The 8502-nt window shown below is 38.1% G+C and overlaps 1 protein-coding gene across 4 annotated transcripts in view; it reads left to right on the top strand.

Annotated features, from left to right (window-relative positions):
- Window positions 1-2061: 2061 nt before the first annotated feature.
- Window positions 2062-8502, top strand: part of LOC135222890 (alpha-(1,3)-fucosyltransferase C-like) — a 323079-nt gene continuing 316638 nt past the window's right edge. For 3 of the 4 annotated variants that reach the window (XM_064261263.1, XM_064261265.1, XM_064261261.1), the window contains exons 1-2: window positions 2062-2105; window positions 3999-4091. The gene's annotated coding sequence lies outside the window, so the exon portion shown is untranslated. Of the gene's footprint in view, window positions 2106-2188; window positions 2623-3998; window positions 4092-8502 lie in introns of those variants that run through there. The other variant, XM_064261262.1, reaches the window with a different exon arrangement.

Genomic DNA, 8502 nt, shown 5'->3' with positions numbered 1-8502 from the left:
GTCAAAACTGTAAGAAAATGTCAGGTGTAGCAAATTTCAGAAAAAACTCTTTCGAAACATTTTCAAAACTTTCGTTCACACATCGCTGAAGCATTTGACCAAAATGAAGTCGTCATCAAGCATCAGTTCAAATGTTTATTAAAAAAAAAAACGAAAAAAATTGTCATAACATTAATAATGCTTCCAAAGCCAACATAAAATTTGAAATAGTCCTACTTGATTGCTTTTATACCTCAATGCTGAAAAAAAATGTAAATATGTATATACAAAAGTAGAATGCGCCCACCGATATCAACGTGTGAGGGGAGCGTGTGTGACGTATCATTTGCGTCGGTGCAACAACAACCACCCGGTGTAACACAAGTAGGTCTACACTGAGTAGTGACAATGAAATTATCTTGAAAACACTTACTTTATATGTTACAGGAATAATGTGATTTTCATACATAATTAATTGTTATAATTCTTAAGTATTTAAAAAAATTACGGCATACTAGGAAATATTCGCCTATGCAATTATTCTTTTGTCAAAGCCAAGATATTTTTTCCTAGGCCTAGGTATTAGATTTCTTTACTTTACAATTAACAGTCAAATCTCTCTATTGACAATTTCTGGTCAGAAAGCAAATGAGGTTATCTACACATTCTTGTTCTTCAAGTAACCTTATGAAAGAATAAATTATATACCAAAAGCGAGGAGAATACTTTTAAGAAAATAATATTTAAACCAGTTGAAAAAACAAGTGTTTCCATACGCCTTGATATTAATACTTATGATATTTCGATTAATAGTCATCTTCTCCATAAAATCAAAATCATCATCTTTTATTCCTCAAGGAACAGGTAACCTCTACAAATAAAAACATTAGTAACATTACATCTCATAAGGCTTAGATTATTCTTGTAGGCCTATAAATCATTTTGCAACATATAGGCAACTTAAACGCAGCTTAAAACTTCAACATTCAAAGAAAACTGGTTGTAATTCCTATTCCTATTGTATTTGTCAAAAAACAGATAATCTCTACAAATAGATTCATTAATTACAGATTATATCTCAGAAGGCTTACATTATTTTTTTTTGGCCTATAAAACATTTTGCAACATGCAAGCAGCTTAAACATAGCCGAAAACTTCAACTTTCAAAGAAAACTTGTTTTAATTCATATTCCTACGTTGAAAATGTTGTTATGACTGTTGAGCTTATTAGGCCTACTGTCATAATGCAGCAGACGTAGTAGTTATGTTGACCATTCCGAGGAGCCTGTAAAGTGTGCTTTCATTGAAGACACAGCTAACCTTATCACACCGCACTTTGAACTTAGGAGCGTAAAAAATGAAAATCTGTTCAAATCACGCAGATTACGAATTATACCAGTGCATAAAAGGGATCATATTTATATAACCATATTGGACTAGCTGTGAATTCACAAACTTTTCGACATGTATGACATTAGAAAAATAAGTATAAACACTACTTGGCAACATCACGTTGAGTCTGAGAATCTGGACGATACAAAATGAATCATGTCGCATGAGATTTGAGCACCACTGTATATATAATTCCTAACAAATTCAGGTTCTGCATTCCTGATAGGTGATTAATAAGTTTGTACGACTTGACTAGGAATTTTGGTAAATTACATGTGCATGGCTTTCTATTATTCATAAATATTAAGCCTAAAGTATCGTTTAATATCAAATTCTCCTTCCTTAGGAATAACTTAAATCCAAAAGGAATTAATATATCTAAACTAAAGACCCAGGTTTGAATCGGAGACAAGGCAGACCTATGTAGTAACCAATTGTAATTCCCGTCTGGTGTAAATCCCGAAGGTATTGTGAATTAGACATCAAACGATATTTGCGGTATAATATTTGTGCATCAATACTTTGGGTTGTGAATGGCTGACTTCCCGACAATCTATCCTACCGAGCTAACTATAATGTGAACTTCCTATAATAAAAGTTAATTTTAAATACACTGGTTGAATCTCACGAACTACTTTGTGACGCGCTTAGAATCACTCCTCGGGCCTGGCGGTTCGTTACCCTGAGCCCGCCAATGCCGCCAGTTCGAATCAGTGTCTCGTCGTTGATGTTAGGTAAGTGTACAAACTCGTTTTTTTCTATCACGTTTCGTACTCTGCTTCCAAAAAGACAACCCGATGAATGTGCCGATGGTGCACCTAAGGAAGAACCAAAAATCGCAACTGAAACGAAGGTAGACATAATATTGAGATCGAAAAATTGTGACATCCAATCTGTTGGTAACTGTAAGGTGAAGGTTGGAACTACTTCTAGAGTAGAAGTGCACTAAACAACTCGGTAGATAGCTTGCTGAAATGGAAGGCTGATTTGATTCTTCATCATCATCATCATCCTCGCCGCCAACGCCTCTTTAAAAATTCCGTCACTCACGTCTTTTGTGTGCTTTATCTTCCATGGATCTCCGCCCATCTCTGGCCACCGGTTTCATGGTTCTCAACGTATCGGTCTAGGGTTGCCAACTCCGAGTACTTACAGGAGCCCAGCTGACACAAATAATTTGTATGTAGGATCAAAATCAGACATGATGTGCCGAATAGCCCAGCTTCAGTGCAAGACATTGATGGAAACGCGGTGAGTATTAACCTCGTACTATACTATCTTCCTTGTTTGTGTATAGTAGTATACCCTAAAAATTCCGCAGCAATCCCTGTAATTTTCATTCACCAATGGATAGGCCTAATGTTTTGTTTATACACAAATCTGGTTTTTATCATTAAACTGATTATTAATCGTATTCATAGTAAATAAAAGGCGAGAAAATTAAGAGAAATATACTATGCATATTGAACTAACCATCCTACACCGCGAGGAAATAACAGAACTCAGCACTCAATAAAAAGAATTAAATATGATTATTCATACAGCGAATCATTATTATTACTGAAAGCACGCCAAAATTGTAATTTACACATCCTAAGTAATTACGGTTAAAGTTAATTAATAAACAAAGGAAAACTCAACAAAATCAGGGTCTTACGGCGTCACACATGGCCAGGAAAGGGTACTGGCTCACTCGGGAAAACAGGCAAACGGCAGCGCCTTGTTTCTAACGCACTGACAATGAACTTCAATAGGGCTGACGTTCCGATATGCGAGATTGCTCGGCTGGCATCAACCGAGTAGCTATATATAGATAAATGATACATAATTTTTGCCAAAAGCCAGAGCAAAGAAGGTGTAACAGGAGGGAAACCTCGCAGCACTATGAAACAGTTTTTAGGAGGGTGGAACGTAAGATAGAAGAAAGAAAATATGAACGGAGGCACAGTAAAATGAATAAAAAGGGGTTGCAGCTACAGCGCCGAAGAGACGTTTCATAGAACCCTTAGAAGTTACAAAGCACTTGGCGGCCCAGCTGCATTAGCCACTAGGCCTACCCATCACCGAGATCAGTAGATCGTTGATGTAGCTCACTTAAACCCGATAACAACTGCCGCTGTTAGCAAAAAAAAAAAGCTTCAAGACCATCCACAGCAGTTCACATGGTCTCAAATGATTAGCCTAGGTTTTCGCTACAGGACCATCTTTAACTTCGTAAACACATACACGAAGGCTTGGATTTGCTTGGCAATGTTGCGTCTACTAGTAACCACAAAGATGACCTTTATGGCAATATATACACATCAGACTTGAACTTACGTTCCTTTTAATAATTTATGGTTTATAAGCCGATAACCATCATGAGAAATCAGGAAAGGTAACGTCGATCGATATATATATATATATATATATATATATATATATATATATATATATATATATATATATATATATAAACGCTCATTTCATAATTTGCCATGTTTTACAGGTGGATGACCTTCCAACGCCCATGTCTTGCCTACGGAACCTATTATTATTATTGGTGGAAAATGCAATGATTGTCATTTAAAATAAACTAGAATATTTTTGTACCTTTCAGCATAATAAGTCTGAATTTGTTTTTGCAGGTATGATCTTGAAAATATCCAACACTACAACGGCTGATTGCATTGCGGTATCTCTGGCGGTGGATGACTGATAGCGGTCCAGAAGTAACTGAGGTTAGTGAAAGGCTGAACAGTAGGTTGTATACTGAATACGGACTTTATGCGGGAGTTGGCTGTCTAACTTAGACCTAGTGCCTAAACCTGGTCTTATTCTGCACAACGCAAAATATATCTATTTTGTAACTAGGGTTCTAAAAACGAATGAAATGTCTTACAATTATGCAAGCAGCAGGTAATTTACCAATGCTATTCTGAAAACATTTCTATATATAACATTATACTAATAACGTTTTGCGTAAATCATTTTGTAGTTTTTACAAAGGATGGTGAGTTGCTTTCATAGGCCTACATTTACAAATCTCACTTAGGTCAAAATACTAGTTAAACATGTTGACAGTGTTTTTTCATTTTAGTATCATAGCAAAACCAAAAAAACATGATACACGTGACATGGGAGAGGGCTTGAAACTCAAGCAAGCACACTCCGATGATCATCGTGTGAAGAAGCTTCATGCACTTGCGATATTTGCTAGCTAGTACTTTTCTTGGCTGTAACATACAGGAGACCATAATTGTTTAGGCTACTGTCAACTTGGATTGCCATGGGCAAACGACCTGCCCCAATTGAGGGTTGGGGTCGGGGGAGGATGGCCCAAGAATCTCAGATCCTCCAATTCTGAATACGCTCATAATAATGATAATAAAAACCATTGGAGAATACTGCCCTTAGTGCACTCATGCAGCATGCTGTTTACTCTAGGTATTACTTAAGGCTCTTTGCAGTCTCCCTTCGACCCCTAGCTGCATTCCCTTATCCTTTTACTCTACTACCGTTCATGTTCTCGACCACCTTACTTTCCACTCTCCTAACAGTTGTTTCACTGTAACTGCGAGGTTTTTCTCCTTAAAATCTTCTTACTCTTAATTTCCCTTCCGGCGCTGAATGGCCTCATAGGTCCCAGCACTTGGTCTTTTGCCTAAATTTTAAATAACTATTCACATGAGGATAAATAGGTCGAAGGTATAATGAGGCATTTTGAGGGTTAGGCCAGTTATTCACAAACAGGCTTACCTGTCAGTTTATGGAATCTGGCATTAAATTTTGGTGTAGACGACAGTTTAGGGGCGGAGTAAGTCTACACATCAGAACTGATGGCATTACCTAAGTTATTCCAACCGACTGACAAGTGATTGCACGTGTGGACGGGTAAGAAACGCTTTTATGACAGTTCGCTTCATTTCAGACCCGGGCGGCACTTTCTGTAAACCGTTGCGAGTACAAATCACATTTAAAAAAATATTTACATGTGATACAGACACTTTGGTATAGGCCTAGCCAGTGTCCTGCCATTTTCTGAAAGGTGTTACTATGAAAGTAGGCTTCACAGTCCATTTCATAAATAACCGGACCCACCCCAGTTCTATTTTAATCTTATTCATTAATATTTTATGTGAATAGACATCTCCCTTTCATAGGCAACATTTAGACCATACTCTGTTATGCCTACTTGGTTCTTTCATATTTTCAAGTGAATTGCTGCAGCAGGTAGCCTACATAGTTCCACCTCCCCATAGCCAGCGGAATTTTTATCGCTGCCAAATAGTATTGCCACGACGAATGTGAGGCGCGAACTGAGGGCGATTACCTACTATACGGTCTGACTGACATTTCTACTCATTTCATGTGGACGCTCATCCTTCGAACAGTCGTGGTTGAGCTGCCAGGCAAACCTGATTGTGAATACCCAGCTTAAGAGAGAAAAATGATGCAAGAAATTCTTGCATGTAAGTGGAACGTTCCCTCTGTAAAGCTGGATCGAGTGTTTTCCAGGACTGCACAGCTTTCCTTACTGTAGTTCCACTGGTAAATCCCCTAACTTATAATATCCTATGCGAGCCAAAATTAGGTCTAAATCATTTATTCTGCACTACAAACTAATGTTTTAGCTTAAGATTAGCTAAATATTCAAACGTTAATTCTAGCTAATAATTCCGCGCCTGCTTTTACCTTGGAACTTTTACTTCGGAAATTAATTTTTCCTTCCGTTTTAGTGCTTTTCATGAAGAAGCATTATTAATCTTTTGGGGGTCAACTGTTAGTCACATCCACATGGTCGAGCTTTGCTTGACGAACTGTGTTTGATGTGACGTCAGAAGTGGGGAAAGTCAGTCAGAACTTGACCTACTGAATCTGCGCTTCTAACGTCACATTGGGCAAAGTTCGTCGAACAAAGCTCGACCTTGTGGTCGGGGCTTTATTTACCTCCTATCTCTACCTGTCAATGATTGGGGACTTTCATGAACAAAGACTACTTCTACATCAAAAGCACTAAAACTCTAGGAACAATCAATTTCCAAGGTAAAAGCCAGGCATGGAGACATCACTTAGAATGACCTCACCAAGAATAAGGTTTGAACAGTGACTGTAAATCACAAAAGCGCTTATCTTAGCAGTGAACACGAGTCTTTATTCGTTCCTAATATGGGGGTAGGCAAAAACCCAATGTTCTCAATGAAAATTGCGTAACGATGGTATCATGCTAACATTTTGATGTAATTATTGCAATGATGTAACTGAAATCAGGTTAATTAACACAACTGTAATCATATTTAATTGAGAAAATTCGGTTACTTTAAGAATAAAAAGACCACAGTGTTGAATGGATCATAACTCGTAGTTAATTAATGTAAACAACGAAATTGGCTTAGCTGTACTGGGTGGGTAACTAGGCCTATGCTTAAAATTTCATTAGCCACTAAATTTTCATAGACTCCTACATTTGCTTTATCTTTCTACAATCTTTAATTTTAACCTATATTCCTGTAGTGCCTAAACCACATTGTGAATGGTCGAAAGAATGGTGGGGAGGGGGGTTGTTTAAGGGGCTAGTGGAACGGTGCTTCGCTCCTTATCCGCAATTTTAAAGATTCTTGGCAAGAAAATTTTGAACTGGCAATAAGGAAATAATACGCTGTGCGCGCTCGCCAGAGGGATTACAGGAGGTTATGAATGTTTAAGGGGTGGGGGAACGGCGCTTTGCGTCATATCCGCAATTTTGAAGACTAACATTGGTTGGATAAGTGTTCATCGGTCTATTCCCCCAAAAACTCCTCGCTAGTTTCCTTACTTTGAAGTCGATGTGTGAACCAAAAGCTCCCTTATAACATAGTGCATGCGCTGTAGCATTCAGTATATAGTAGTAGTAGCTGACATTTGTCTGTGAAACGGCTACATTCTCGGTTTATTCGTTGTCTATTTTCACTTGCATTTCGTGTTCCAAACATCATATTGAACAAGAGATAACACAATAACATCCCACAACCTTCTCCCAGGTGATTTACCCTACCCAAAACCCCACATCCCCATCAGTCCCCCTTACCATAGAATAGAGTTCTGGGGTAAAAATTCTCCCTGTGGTCTCCACCCACCCACAACCCCGCATTCCCAACGGGTCCCCCTTGCCTTAGGATAGGGTTCTAAGGTGAATTACAGGTTAATTACAGCCGACCACCCAAAACTAACAGTAAATTCTTAATAAGCAACCACAACCAACACCTGCGGAGATAAAAACGAGTGAAAAACGGACATATACTGCAACCAAGATTCCATTAATGCGTTTGCGTGTGCAGCAAAAGTAGAATATATGAAAACGTAAAAGTGTTTCCATACGTGTTTGTGGTAGTATTTGCATTATACATTTGCGTTGTGCCAATCGCTCCATGTAGTGATTGAAAATGCAACCGCTTGGTAATGGACGCCTTTGTGGCGCCACCGCATCCCTGTGTGTACGTCATTGTTGTTACACATGGGCTTCGCTCCTTAGAAAAAAGCCTAGAGGAAAGCATCACTTCTTATTCATGGAATCTGAAAAATTAACTGAACTTATTTGCCAACAACAGGCTCTGTATTTAGTCAAAACTCTATTACGTAATGCATATAGCTTTCAATATAACAGCCTGTAGAATAGTCTTAAAAGCTTACAATAACAAGTGATCCACCCGTATATGGAAACAAAGGTAAAGTAGATCCATCATTAACTTGAGCAGTTTATTTCTCTTCAGCTGCAACAACATTCTGTATCACCTTCATGAAAAAAAAGAATGCAGATTGTTTTATAATAGCCGGATGATCAACTATAATTCATCTTATTCATAAAGAGAGTGTAGTAATGCAATATGGGCCACTATACTGACACAAAGAATGTAAATGCGACTGTACTAGACATATAGAAGCTGAGCTGTCTGTTTTTAAGCATTATTTAATGCAATGGCATACTGCAAACACATAATGGAAGGCCTGTCCACCTAACTAGACTAAAAAAGTAAAGCTTCTCACTGGGGGAATCCAGGAAAAAATTCACAACTTGTGGTGGCCGGTAATAAAGTCACAGGAAACAAGTTACCTTACCTGCCCTGCCCTATAACCTAACCTAACCTACCCTATAACCTAACCTAACTTATCTTA

The sequence above is a fragment of the Macrobrachium nipponense genome, chromosome 8 (genome assembly GCF_015104395.2).
Source record: "Macrobrachium nipponense isolate FS-2020 chromosome 8, ASM1510439v2, whole genome shotgun sequence".
NCBI lineage: Eukaryota > Metazoa > Arthropoda > Malacostraca > Decapoda > Palaemonidae > Macrobrachium > Macrobrachium nipponense.
Note: the sequence above shows the minus strand (reverse complement) of the source record. Positions and strands in the feature narration are given on the sequence as shown.